Source organism: Platalea leucorodia, assembly GCF_965183815.1.
Source record: "Platalea leucorodia genome assembly, chromosome: 3".
Classification (NCBI taxonomy): Eukaryota; Metazoa; Chordata; class Aves; order Pelecaniformes; family Threskiornithidae; genus Platalea; species Platalea leucorodia.
In genome coordinates, this window is record NC_138825.1 from 20,115,376 (window position 1) to 20,130,604 (window position 15,229).

Sequence of the window (15,229 nt, forward strand, 5' to 3'; positions counted from 1 at the left end):
CCTCCGGGAGGGGTGGGAAAAGTCCCGGGGAGGGGAGGGGGGGGATGGAGGGCCGGGAGGGGGGCAGGGGAGGGCGGTGGGCGCCTCCGCGGGCAGCGGGAGCGGGGCTCGGCGGGGAGGAGGGTCTCGCCCGCCCGCCTCGGAGCCGGCGGTGCGAGTCCCGGGCTGTGCATGCTCTGCAGGGGAGGGGAGGGGAGGAGGAAGAGGAGGAGGAGGAGGCGCCGGGAGGAGGGGGGCTGGAGCCGGAGCCGCTCGCCGGGGGAAGGTGCTGCGCGCAGGCCGGCGGGCCGCCACCCCGGGCCCGGCGGGGGAGCTGCGGGGCCGCGCCGCTGCCCTGCCCGCGCCGCCGGGGCCGCGGCCACCCGGGGCCGGGCACACCGAGCACACCGGGGGTGTGTGGGTGCGGGTGTGTTGCGGGGGCGGGGGTGTCCATCTCTCTCCCTTCCCACGCACCGTGCGTGGGTCCAGGCCACTTCCCGGCGCCCCCGGAGGATGCGGCGGGCCGCTGCGAAGTTGGCCCGGGCCGGTGCCGGTCCCCGCCCGGCTGCGGGGCGAGGGGAGGCCACCGTTCAACAACACACAGCGGAGGCTCCAACATGACGGGAAGATTAATTTATCCAATTGAAACAGCAGGGGAATTCAGGTAGGTGGAATTTAATTACTGGGTTTGGAAGAGAAGATGTGAGTCTCCGGAGCTGTCAAGAACACTTAAAAAATAAAATCATAATCATCAGCTGTTGGTATGCTGGCAGCAGCTTGGTGCCGGGCCACCGTCCTGCTGGGATGGCCTCAGCCGTCATCCCCGTCCCGTGGGGTGTTCCCTGCTGGCTCCACACACCGCCCCGGCACAGCAAGCCTGTCTGCACAGGACAGCCAAAGTGGGAATTACAGACATTGCCAAGGGGAAAGAAAAAATAAAAAAAAAAAAAACAACAGAGTAGGACTCCAGAAAAGAGCTGCCTCACCCGGCTGTCGCTGCTCACCTGCCTGACTCGCTGCTCATCCGATCCTGCCACTGATAAGTATTGTACGAGCTGAGCAGTCCCTTGCAGAAGACATTAGAGAATAAATTAAGTAGTGGAGCAGATGTGAGTCATTCATGTTAGTACAAAAACTATAGAACAAACCCCATAAAAACAGGAATCCATGCATAAAGTAACATATGGAATGAATTGGAGATAAGATGTCAAATGCTGGAAAGTCCGATGCACATGTTGTAAACAACCTCTCCTATGCATTTCCCACACCCTCCTCCTGGTTTTATTATTTCCTGCAGTTGTTTTCTGTCACTTGCTAATTTATCATTTGTGATCTTCATCCTCTGTCCTCCTCTGATTTATTTCCAGGGCTCAGTAAGCCCTTCTCCCCTAACATAATCCATGCCTCTCAGGCCCAACATTCACAGAAAGATGCCCAGATAAAAATTTCATTAGCATCCACAAAAAAGGACATTTCTCTTTCTTTGTTTTAAGGCCATCTGACTTTGAAACGCCTTTACCAGAACAATAAAATCCAGGTCCAGCAGGCAGGCTTAGGTTGAACTTTGTTTTACAGCAACGGCAGCGGCGCAGCCAAGCGGGAGCAGAACTAACCAGGTGGGGAGAGAGCGGAAAGCCCTCGGGCCCTGGTGAGCCACCAGCAAGATGCCACGCGGGAAGCCCGCGCCAGCCTGAAAATCCCACCTCTTCCCATGGTGTGCATCATTTGTCACGCCAGTTAACCTTCCTCAGCCCCGTGCTTGGCGTAGCTGGGCCACCGCGCTCCAGCTCTGCCACCGTGAGACATCTCCGCCCAACCTAGAGGGGACCTGCAGGTGGATGCTCTCTTCCCCAGACTGTTGCTTTGTGCTTTCTCCTGAAAGCTAAGGTGAAGGACCTGAGCAACTTTCAGCAGCTGAGGCACATCAATGGTGGCTTTCCACATGGCTTATTACCTTCTTACCTTCTACCCACCCCAGCTATCGGCATAGGCTGCTTGCTGCCTCTCACATACCTCCCTTTAGAGCAGAATTGCCTTTCTGACCAAAAAGGCCATCTTGCCACAAATAGAAGGTAGCTGCTGGTGCTTTCCTGGCTGGGATGAAGCGACCTCGGCTGCTGTAACGCGGCATTCCCCCGACACATTTGCAGAGGGTGCTGAGCTTTTCCTACCAGACCTCGCTCCATGCTAGGAGAGCTTTTCATATAAAGGCACCTGGGTGTTATCATTCAAAGCTGGATTAAAAACCTCATCTTTTTTTGTAGGTCAGACTTTCAGCGGAAGTTATTACAAAATATAGGGGGGAAATAGAGAAAATAACAGGGAAATACATTACAAATTAGATTACAGGTAAGGTAATAAATAGGACGGACCTGACAAAAATGCAATCAGATAATGCTATCTTATTACCTTGAGAAACAACTCCCTCTGCTGAGGGAAAGCTTTATTGGCAGGGCTCGGTGCCGTGATGAATAACCCGCTGCGCCTGGCCGAGATAACGGGCAAAGGCCTGACTCTTCCCCGCTGGCACTGCCGTTACGCCAGCGAGGAGGGCGACGCGGTGCAAATCCCTGCCTGCTGGAGCCCTGTGGCTGCTCTCTGCGGGGGTCCCGTGACAAGACGGGAGATTCGAGGAGCTCTAGCGACGCATGCGATCTCCGAGAAAGTCTGTTCCTCCTGAGCACGTGCATGTGTGCTGGGACCGCTAATATATCGAGCAGATGATAGTCACAGCTATTTAAGCAAGAATGAGGCAAGAGTACAAATCCATAGGTTTGGAGTTATTTGAAGCCATAGACTTTCAGAGACTTGTATAAAAATCCTACTGCAATTCCATTAAAACCGTGGCAATAAAAAAATCTTCTATTGTATTATTGATACCCATACGTTCCCCATTTTTCTACTTTTTCATCTGCCAATCTCAAATGCTTCACAAGTGAGGTCCGTAACATACTACCTGTTTCCAAGAGAGCAAAACTTAAGGCCAGCAGTACAGCCAGAGACAGAAAAAGTCTAGGAAATGGGTATTTAGCATGTGTTGGTATCAGCACTACAAAGTTGATGAAACGTGATTGTTTCATGAAAGCAAAACTAGGACATCATTTCTGAGCGGAGGGGGGACCCTTCACAACCGCAGCCTCAGGCGATGGCCCTTCGGGGTCCTGCCTTTAAGGAAAGGGTTGTAGGGAAAAGTATCTCTCCTCGCTATTTCAAGAGCATCCATAAAGCACAGCAAGAACATTTCCAAATGAATTTCATCTCGCCAGATCTACAAACCAGCTGGGCACTGCTTCAGTGCAGTTTATGCTAGGACTGCTCCTGGGTTTGAGTTCAGTTCACATCCAAGATCCCATCCACAGAGAAAAAACACATTTCTTTTCCAAAAGGATCACAAATAGTTTGTGGTTTGTTCCTAGAAATTTGAAAGGGGGATAAACAGATACCCTTGAAAAATGATCTGAGGAAAGGATCAAAATCTACCCCTGACTCAGGATGCTGGGGAGTCCCAGCTGAACATCACGGGTTATTGTAACACAGGGGAACCCCACCGAGCTCTGACTGAAAAGGGGCTTCTAGGACACGGAGCCCCGCTGCCAGGGGAGGACCTGGTACAGTCCATCGTCTGGGGCAGCCCAGCTCTCACTGCTGTTTGTGGCCGTGCAGCTGCTCCACGAAGAGGGGCTGCTTGCAGTAGCAAATATATCAGAATATATTTGTGTGCAAAAATAAGAGATCAGCACCTGAAAGGGTCAGCATGGTTATGTGTGGTTACACAGGGAGCTGGATTTCATTCAGTGGTCAACAGTACCCTTGTGGTCCCTACTCCAGGCTTGGGGAAAGAAGCTAATACAGAAGTTTCTCTCCCACCCCTGGAAGAGCATGTGCTACACTCACTGAATTTAACCATACTGAGGACAGGGCCAGGAGAGGAGGGAGAGCACATCAAGCTGCTCCCAAATAGCTGCTTTGGCAAGTGCTGAGCATTGGCGTGTTTCACAAGAAGCCCAGCTGTCCCTTGTCACCCAGCAGCCGAGGTGCCAGCCTGGGTGCAGGGCCTCCAGGAGAGCAAGCCCACGCATGCCCCCGGCCCAGGCGCCACCCCGACAGCCCCAGCCTGCTCCCAGGGATGACTCAGAAACCATTCGCTACTTGTCTAGGGGTGGAGCTGTGCTTCGAATGCATGTCGGTGACTCTTCCAGGTTTATATTTAATACAGGAACAAAAATCTCTTTTTGGATCTGCAGCTGTTCAAAGAGCCTCCAGGCCACCTAGTCTGTTCCTAATCCAGTCAACATGGGCAGAAGAAAGGGAGAAGCCAGCAAGCCCTTTGCACAGGAGCAAGGGGAGATCATTGCTTTACCGTGGGGGTCCACCACCTCTGCAGCACTTGTCACCACCACACCTCAGCCCCATGGCATGCTGCTGCAAGGGTGCAAGTGTGTCCTGAGACAGTGGCTCCTAGCCATGGCTACTGTCACACGCAGCCCTCAGGGATGTGAATGACAGCGAGGACTCTCTGCCACCTCAGGCAGTACCCTACCATCTCAAAAATCAGCTACCAGGAAGGCTGTTGAAGATACTGTGAACATGATCCCATGTCGTGGTGGCAGGTAAGTTCTGCCTTTGATTTAGTGCTGTATTGGGAGCCAAAAAAAAAAAAAAAAAAAAAAAAAAAAGCCAAAATAGTGCTTATGCTGAACAACGTTCTCCCTGCATACCCTCAGAGAAGACCACAGATGTTAGAAAAAGCTCTGGCCTAATACCAGGAGAATTGTAAGTTAAAGTTCTTTAAAAAAGTAAAATCTCTGTAGTTCGCTGTCTCCTTTCCCTCACTCAGATAACAGAACTGTAGCTTGTCCTACATCTGCAGCTGGAGGGTCAAACACGAGGCTGTGAAACACCCACCTTCTCCACTTGGGTGATGATATCGCTCTGCACCTCCTCGCCTACTGCTGCAATCAGAAAGGGAAGTGGAGGAATTCCTGCAGGCTTTTTGCCACCGTTGGAGTTGCAAGTAGATCTTTTTCAGTAACTGTAAGGGATTTTTTTTCTTTTTAATTAAACCACAAGCGTTCTTCTTTAGCAAACTTTCCACGACAGCGTCTCCGGTTAATTAAAGGTTTAAGCTGTCAGGAAATACTATGCATTAAAAAAAATAAAATAAAGAGGAGAGCTACTTTAATAGCATTTGTTAATTGAAGTTCTCATCAAGTCAGCTGCAGGAACACAAGCTGTTCCCCAAGTAGATGGGCACCAGCACACATCCAGACGTTTGCTTGCAGTTCCTACAGGTCAGGTTCCCACCTTCAGCCTAGCTTGTGTGGCACAGATGAAGGAGACAGTGCTGAGCTCTCTCACCGTTGGGACAAATACAAAGATTTCTCCATAGTAAGGCTGGAGGAGGGTGTGGGGAATTCTTGCCTACCACAACATATTATATCTTGCATTTTTAGCAACTGTAATTCACATTCTCTCCAGTTTTTGCCTCCATTTGCTGGAGCACAGGTTTTTCTGGATTAGGTGCAGCCTTTTTACTAGCTCCCAGCATTTCCAGGCGCCCCATGGTGCCAGTGCAAGCAGGTGTGGGAACAAGGGCCAGAGCAATGGGAGATTTGAAAGGAGACACATCATTGACTTCAGCATGCGGCTGGGGGACATATTAGGGAGCACAAGAACAGAACCCTTGGGCAGTGCTCTTCTGCTGTGACCACCTTCAGTACTGTTCACTGGCTGCTTTTGACCAGCCCTACTTTTGTGTAGCTATTGCCACAGGAGAGCCAAGTCTTCCGAGTCCTGTTGGTCTCCAGATGTCTCCAGTGGTTGACAGTCTCTCCTGATGCTCCACCACATAGGTATTTTCTGGGGAGAGCCCATGGATAAGCGATGGCTGCTGATCCCACAGCCTGTTTTTTCAGTGTTTTGGCCTGGAGGAAGCTGTCTAGCTCCAGGTCACTGCATCAGCAACCAGTGGCAGCCACTGCAAATAACCACAAAAGAGCATTTGAGACAAAGGAGGCAGATAGTTTTATGGGCCGAGTTGCAGCAAACGATCAATAAACAAACATAGCACAGGGCAGACAAATATTTACCAGCAGCACCTGAGCCTGTAAGGTCCTGGGCACCCTGCAGTCCTCAGCACAGCTCTGGCAGGCACCCACGCTCCCGGGGGACCCCAGCACTGCTGTAATAGGGGAAGCAGAGCTGCTCAGCAGCCTCCCAAGGAGCTGTGCTCCTGTGTGCATGCACGCGCGTGCACGCACACCCCCATCCCTCTCTGAGAAAGCGGAGAACCCTGCCAGTATTCAGACCAAACCCTTTTGTTACTTTGAATAGGCCAAATCAGTCCTTTTAGCCAGCTGAAGGACTATGTCCCTTAGACACATTCAAGCCCATAATTGAAGTTTGGACAGGTGACACTCAACAGAATAAAGAACAACTCAGGTGATGGGTGAGAGAACACATTAGCCAAAATAAAGCTTTGTCCTTAAAGCACTTTTAACGCCTCTGTCCTTTTGTGTGCAGGTGTTAAGCAGATTTCGGAGCCAAATCTCTACTTCTGTGATATGTAAGTGTGGCCTGATGCCAACTGGGATTTAGGCATCTATTAACACAGCTGGCAATACATAATATTGCACCAGGCATTTTGTGGGAAGGAGCACTTTCGCAGCTGGATGAAAAGTTTTACCCTCGTCTTCCTCCTAGAAAATTTCTCATAGAAAAGATTCTTGAATATTCATCCCTCGCCTCTCCTGAGGGATCCAAGAAGCTGAAGAGAGTGAACCACACATCACCTAACTTCTTAAGATTCCAATCCTATTATTTAGGTGAAGTGCCTAGGAACAGACATTTCTTCCATACACAATCAAACACTTTAAATATAAAGACAGAGTGATATATATTGTTCAGGCAACCTCCTGCTCTCAACGCAAAAGCTCCAAGGGGCTAACAACTAACCCCACATCTCCTTGAAAAATAGTCAAAAGCAAGCAGTTGCTCCATGCAAAAAGCAGGCATAACCTCAAGGTCTACGCTTGCTCCACATCGATCTTTTCATGGGATCCACTGTGATCTCTTACAGGAAAACGCACACGGTGCTACAAATTCTGCCTACCTACAAGGGAACAATATTCAACCCTGAACGTGCTCAGGTGGATTAACATCTCATTTCCCATCACCAAATCATTGCTGTTGGTTAGAAAACAAGGCAGCAGCTTGATTTCCCCTACTAGCAGGACAAAATTTCAAGGCTGCTGTTTAGAAAACAAAGTAATGTTTAATTGCACACATTTGTTTTCCTGTTATTGAGCAAGAACAAGTTAGAAGCCCAACAGCATTATTCTTCCTTCCCCGCATAACACCTCATTAATGCATTCAAACCTGTTAGAATTTGTTAGTCCCGGCGGCTTTCGTTGAACCAGAATGATCAATAGATGCAAACAGAGCAGGTAAAGAGGTAATCAGGGTCCTAGAAAGTTGAAATATTTTCCATTAGGATACTGTAATAACTTCCCCTGAGCAAGCATTTCAGCAGCTGGTGCTACGAGCGAGGGGACATCCCAGGTAGGAGCAACCCAGGCGAGACACGCGAGGGAAGAGATGCATCTCAATTTGACCACACAGAACAGAATGTGCTCTGGACAGCAAGATCTGCTCCAGACAGCTTGGGCTATCCCACGCAGGAGGGGTATTTCTCAGGAAATTCTGCATACGGGAGATAATTGGAAGAAACCGCTCCAACGTTTCGGGTTCTGATCTCCTCGCAGTAATGAGCGCACAGGCAGACAATGCATATGCATGAGAACATAATTAAGAGTGGTGAAACCTGGAAGATTTTCAAACTCCATGGCAATTACCAACTTAAACACACAAAAAAAATTAAGATAGCCTTATACCCAAAGGAAAGTTATTATTCAAAGTGCCTTGCCTCATTATAGTTAGCTGGAGCTCAAACAGCAGGCTAGCGAGCCGGGGAGAGCTGCCTTCCATTAGCAGCAGGTGCGCTCCCCGGGACAGAGGCAGGGTGCTGACATCCTTCTGCTCTTGCTGAGACATCTCAAACAGTCCCAAAATGCTTTATCGGAACAAAAATAGAAAGCGGAGGGCGCACATGACTGGCAGCTTGGGCTCCCCAGTTGCTCTTTGGGCTTCTCTGGTGAAGAGCATTCATGGACAGAGAGCTACCCTGTGTAAATAGATTCACTAAATAAATGTGGTAATTATACTGAATATTATTCTCAGTAGAAACAACAGCAGGGAGATGATTTGCATAAGAAATGTGGATTATTCATGTAAATGAATGTGTTATTTGTTTATAGAAAAGATTAAGCCTTGTCTAAAAGACCTAGAACTCAGCTCTATGTAAAAGCTAACACTTAGCCAGCATCTCATGCCTTCACTGTGCTCTGCCTACCTTTATCAAATTCATCTTTGCAGGACTAGCTATGTTTTTCTCATCAGTCCATTTTGCTAAAGCTCAAACTCCCCTCAGTCCAGGGGATGATAGTTAATTTTCTCTAGGGAGCCTGTTTTGGCTGCCATTGAAGTACCTTTACAGGAATCCAGGCTTTTAATCTCTGTTTCAGCAAGCTGAGACTAGTGGCAGGAAAAAGAGGAGCAGTTTCTAGGTTTGAAGAGCTGAGCAAAAAGCCTGACTTGGGAGGATAGGTCCTTTAGTTTTCTTCTTCCGTGTGCTGGATGCAAGGAGGGGCTCAGGTCCCAGGCTGGCTCTGCCCTGCACAGTCCAGAAGCATCCTCAGTTTTGGGAGGCAATAGTATCTCAGGGCAGACCAGCATAGCCTTGCAGCCCCCGAGAGCTAGGCTACTGATGGAGACCCTGTGTGCCCACCCTCTGTGCCACCCCATGGCATGCTCACCCTCGGGGTACTTTCACCCTGCTACCTGAGCAATGCAGAAGGGGTTGATCCCTTTGCAACCACCTCCTATTACCATCAGGACAGCCTCATCCCCAGCAATCCCAAGCCCAGGGTTATTCAGCAAGGCAGAAGCACTGACTTAACACAAAAAGCAGAAAGGCAGCCTTAGCTGTCACCGCAGGACCTTCACCCTGCCACTCACCCCTGCAAAACAGCCAACTCAGCTCCTGGACCCATGCTGGGAAGGGCACAAGCACCCAGCACAGCCTCTTAGAAGAGCAGCTTTACCCACAATCAGAAGATTTTTCTCACTAGGCTTTGCCCTCAAGGACTTGCTAACTAGAGGCAGCTCTTCTTATATGCCAAGCGTCGAGGAGAAACACTCTCAGCTGATCCTAACTTTCATGAGTATGCAACAGTGTGGGCCACCTGAGGATCTCTTGCCTCCAGTTGCTTTAAATAATTTGAGAAAGGATGAATGTCTGCCTCACAGTCAAGCGGGAAGGGCTTGGTTTACTGTCACGGTAAGCTCTCCAGTGACAGCTGTGTTCGCAGCTCAGGTTTTGGCATGTTAATTCAGCAAGGCGATGTGGACTTCTCTTGCTTCAGCTGTTTCAGGTGGTTGGAGCTGATAGAAGTTCTTTGATGTTTTCCAAATTTATCGCAACATTTTACATAATTTAAAGAGTAGTGTCGAGGAATGGCACCTCCACATGGCCTTTCCACCAAATTTCTCCTGAGATTTTGTATTTCCAACTGCTTCTGCACCATTAAAAAAAAAAAAAAAAGATGAAGAATAAATAGGTGTTCCTTCTACTGGACTCAGCAATTTATTCTTGCAGCATATGAATTATTTTCTGTTAATTCATTCCCTAAATTCTTTATGTGCTTAGCTATGTGTTAGTTTGATAGAGTATCCCTTTCTTTTTGCATTTGATACAATTAAAGTTCTGCAAAACTCAGCAGTTTAAACTCTTGGAAACTTGTGCACATTGGAAAATATTGATCCAGACGATGGCTGTGAAGTGCCCAAGCCTTGCTTCCATGCTCTGCCCTGCACAAGTAGAAGAGCAGGCTGGAGTGGAAACTGAGTTCTCAGTAATGCTTGTCTCAGCTGTTCAAAAATCATGAGCCCTTCAGATCAAACTACTTTGGAGATGCTCAGGGTTATTTCTGTTGTCCATATTTGCCTGATGAGCTTTGGGAGGCCAGGAGTCACAGTTCTCCGCAGGCCCCAAGGACGAGCGTCTTGATCAGGCTAACATTTCTCCAGTATCGCTGAAAGGCAGGTAGCGCAGTGCTGGCAGAAGCTGGCCACAACGGATGCGCTCAGCAAGGGCATCCCATGGGTTTCAGAAAAGCACTCTGACAAGGATGGCTCCAAGTCAAAATAAGACCTCCGGTGGTCTGTCCCACCACTCTCATGGATGCGGTCAGACCCCGGTGCTGGGATGTGTGGTCCGACAGGAGCCAGTTCCTGCCTGACTTCAGGCATCAGCCCGGAGAGCTGGAGCTAATGAACAACTGGAGCTAATGTTGTTCAGGGGAGCAGGGGGGAGCACCGCAGCCCTTCAGGTTTAATCTGTTGACACATGTGCACCCATGCCCTAAGAGCAGGAGACAGTTTTTAAGACTAGGGTTTTCTAAGCTGTGTGTAAGATTAAGGAGCAGGTAGGAAGAGTGTGTGATGTTGAGTTTGTTTTCTTTTTGCTTTTGAAAGGAAGCACTATAAATGACATCAACCACCCAAGTTCAAGAGAAGAGGCAACATGAAATCTCATACCCAAAGATGTGCAGCCTTTCAAGATATTCCCTGCATCCAAAAATGGCCTGTGGCCATTTCCATGACCCTTTCTCTGGAAGGGGCGTGCTCGCTGTGTGCTCCAACGCTGTGCATTGCCTGCTCGGTTTTTAGGGGAAACAGGCTAATAGGGGGCTGGATCTAGAGACTTGCAGAGCAGGGATGGCCACAGCTTCTGGAGCGGTATCCCTAGCTAACACTTTGGTTTTGAAGGGGGCAGCGGGAAGAGAGACAGTGGTAACAAGGCTATCTCAGACATAACCCCGCTCCTCGCATCCTCTGGAAACTCTGCGTTTAGCTGCAGAGGCAGGAGCCTTCTGCAGCCTCAGCCCAAGCAAAAAGCTGCGTTGCCGCTGTCAGCAGCCAGGCTGAAAGCACCCGGGTCAGGGCTGCTTAAGACCCAATTTCTCACTCATGAGCTCCAGCTCTTCAGCAGTGCAGAGCTGCTTTCAAGCAATAAGTGGTTTATGTCTAGCTGCAGCGTATTTATGAGAAAGAAATCCTGCTTTTACCTGAGGAAAAAAAGCTACTTTAGAGAAACTACCTCTTTCATTTCATCTCGCTTAATGAGCACTAGCTATAGACATCCTTCTCAAAGCCACGTTTGCAGGAGCGTGAGGATCTCCACGTTTCTGCAGGGTGCTCAGCTCTTAACCCTTCCCTCCACACGAGATGCGTACATGACTTGTTAGAAAAAAAAAAAATGGTCTTTTTAAAATGTGACTCTTCATAGCAATCCGCACTCTGGGTCTTTTGAATCTGAAAGTGTAATTTCCACATTTGTACATGGTTCACTAAATATTCCATCAAAATGGGCTTCAGGAGAAAACTGGAATTTTAATTGCATGCTTTCTCGACAGAGGTCCCCTGTGCTAGATTATGAGTGCAAATATTCCTAGACAAACTTGTTCCCCTTAACAGCAGTAGCAAAGTCTGTTCCCATTTTCTCAGAAAACAGCTGAAAATTTCTACAAAACCCAACTTTGTTTTCAACTTGACTCTTACTATGAATTTGGACTGCAATGACCAACCTGACCGTCCAGCTGTAACGTTATTAGTGATAAAGGAGATGTGTAATTCACCCAAGAATCATTTTCTATGGCACTTTCCACTACTTCTTCAACAAAATAAAAAGTAGGAGATAAGCCCAGGTGGAGAGTACTTCTTCTGCCTGGTATCTGTAGCCACCATAACGCCAGGCGGGTGCTTTGTAAGTTGCATCACTCTCGGCCCTGCCAGGCTGGCTAGAATTAGTCAGGATTTTGTAGGTTTTTTCCTTTATCTGTGGAAAGTCAGCTTCCTACATTACATAGCTGATCTGAGCAAAACAAAGGTCTGCCTGCATTGGAAGGGAGCGCGATGGAGACATTAATTTCCCCAGAACAGGTAGTGTAACAAATCAATCCTGACTGCACTGATAAATTGAACTTCAAGCTTGGTGATACTGCTTTTCAGGTCTAATCCAGTGTAAGACAGAGCAGGAAGGAAAGGCAAAGGCGCTCGTTAGCATTTCATTCTGCAAGGAGCGGCTCCCTGAGCAGGAGAGAAAAAAACTGAAGGTCTTCTTTTTCCCTTCTCTTTCAGCACAGTATTGCAACTATTTTTGAGGAAGGTGACATGGGGTGCGCGGGGGCGCGTCTGCAGATAACGAGGTGCAGAAGAGCTGCCCAGCAATCGCTGGCTTCTTGCCAAGCCGCAAACCTTGGGACGGGATCATAACTCGAGCTCCTGGGTGCCAGTGAGAAAAAAAAGCGTTGCTTAAGGGAAAACCTGGCTCACAGCAGTACGGGGATTATACAGCAGCAACGCTCTGGTACGCACAGGGAAGAGGAGCTGGTGGGCTGGGTTTTGGGAGGCTGAGGTTCAGAGCAAGTCTTGACTTGCTGAGCACAGACAGATCACCCCACCAGGCACTGCAGAAGCACTTCTTTTTCTAAGTAGACAACAAGTCCTGCTCTCCGGGTCACACAGCAGCTAGGTCTTCCTCCTCTCAGCACTGTGGCACTGTAAATGGCAACAAAGGGGATTTTTGCCCTTAACTTTTCTGAATCTGAATGTAAACATCACACCTGTGGGAAACTCCAGCTTTTCACCCCTCCTCCACTTGGATCACAGGGTTGCATTCAGCCAGTGTCTGGCAGGACTAACGTTGGGAGAAAAGTCTCTCAGCCCTCCGTGTTTGGGCAGAAAGCTTGAAACATTGGCCTGAAAAAAATCTCACAAAGGAAATAAAAAAAGACTTAAGGTTTGCAAATTTCAAAATCCCATTGTTTTAATTGAGTCTCCTGGTGGGGTTGCAGGACTGGAGAGGGGGTGAGTGAGGACTGGTGGACACTTGGATTTGGCAGTGGCTTTGACCCCCTGTTCCCACATTGTCTCTTCATTCCCATCACTGCCCTGTGCAAAGGTCTGCACTGCTGGGACACCTTGCACCTGCTCTGCTCTGCTGCCAGCCTTTAGGCACTGCCTGCCCCGGGAACCAGGTTTTTGCTTCCAAAAGCTTCAAAGTCCTCCTTTTTATGGCTCCAGCGCAATGACAACTTGCCCTTTAGAAGTCCCTTTTGTGGGTCATGAAGTTAGGACTACATGTACCACTTAATAATTAAAAACAAAGCAACATTATTCACACTACACAGAGCATCTTGTGGTATGGTCGAAGTCCACTGGCACAGCTTGGCCAACCACGATGGTGGTTTGTGCAGTAGCCACTTACATGAATATAATACCTCCCAGCAAAGGACTGTAACATGCTTTTAGGTAAGGCAGGAGTCTTGTTGGCTCCACTGTAAAATTTGTGAAAAGGAGAGATGCGACCTCAGACAGAGAACTACACCGCAACGTCTCAACAGCACGTAGACCTTCTAATTTCAATTGCTTGCCCAGAAATAAATACCCAGATAGGCAGAAATACTCAGACCTCCAACCTGGCCCAGCTTGGTATCTCTCCAAAGGCAGTCCTCCCTAGCTGTCCAAGGGCAAAAGCCCCATCATTTCGGGGTGATTTGCCTTGGGGTAATTTGTCCCCAGAGGGCAGCTCTTTGCCTTTGGCCTGAAGCCAGGTGTCAAGTCTCTGCCACAGCTCTTCACTGAGGCCATGACCGCTACAGCCATGCTTGTTGTTGCTGTAAGTCTTAACCTCTTTTTGAAGCCTGTTAGGCTTGAGAGAAGAGCCTGTCCTGTTGCCACCTGGCCAGAAGCCCTTACCATGCAGAATGCACGCAGCAAGGCTGACAGGTACCTGCTCTACCCCGACTGCACACTAAAACATGTGCACCAACTATATCCAGGAAACATTAAATACTTCCAGTTGTGCACGTGTATCTTGTGGCAATAAGCTCTAGCTGAATATTTTGTTTGCAAAGGGTTGATTAGTTCCTTTCAATTTCATCCCAGTCTTATTGTTCCAGTATACCTCATCATCCAGCTCCTCGTCGCACTCCAGCCATTATTTGCTATTCTTGTTATTTGCACCTGCCTTTTCCAAAAAGGACCCTTATTAACAATACCAGTCTTAAGCCACAGCCCCGCTTTACTTTCATTTCTGCTAGAGCAACACCACCCACTGCAAAGCTCAGCATCTCTATAAACGCTGTGGTTACAAATGAATGCATCCTTCAGCAGCCTTTTAGACCATTTTTTCCACAATGCACATTGTAAATGAGGAGTAATATATCTTCAGAAATGCCCAGAAAACGTTATTCTGTTAGCAATATAAAAGCCTCACAGTGTCCGAGTAGGTGCCCTTGCCAAAAACATTTTATTGTGAGCCAGATAGTTCAGTTTGAATTGTACACGGTTTGGTATAATCATTCCAGTAAAGCGTTCTTTACAATTCTGTAACAGCAAGTCACATGGCTCAATAAAGTTTATTGCTGCAAATGCTTAGTGATTCACGGCATGGATGAATTCTGTTTCTTTCCTGGATCAAGTAATCAATAGCAAAATAATCTCCCTGCAATTACATTGCTCTGCATTAAAGAGGTATGAAATAAGTAAAATCTGATACAAAAAACAATGTATACAACATTAAAATGAACTGCAATTTGAAACTGGGTGTCCTGCACCAGTTTTGCACATGGCCTGTGGCAGAGCTATGTCCAGCATACTTCTAGCCTTAAATGATTCTTGCTCAGCTGATTACACACATTGTGCAACAAACGCAGTTGGGACTGACGGATTTTCATGCCATCATGTCCAACAGAGTCCTGCTGTGAACGCTCTGCACTCACGCAGACCCCCCGGCCATCCTCATGGGTGCCAGGGACCATCTTTTTCGGAGCGCATTAAAAAAGCAAGACCTACACTCTCTCAATCAACCTTTTCGGTTCTTCCAGTGCTGCTCCCACGCACAGTAAATCAGTGTTTATAACATCCCCCACTGAGTTGAGTGCAAATTAAATCAGGCTAATTTAGTTTGCACCATCATGTTCAGCTGCGAGTCACAAAAGGAAAGAGAGGCATGACAGTTGGGAGAGGGCACGTGCTTTGTGATGGGAGCTGCTAGCGGAGCCTCTTCGGGAGCCCGGCAGGATGGCAGGCGGGGCTGTGACACCACTGCTCGAGCGCCCTGGATGCC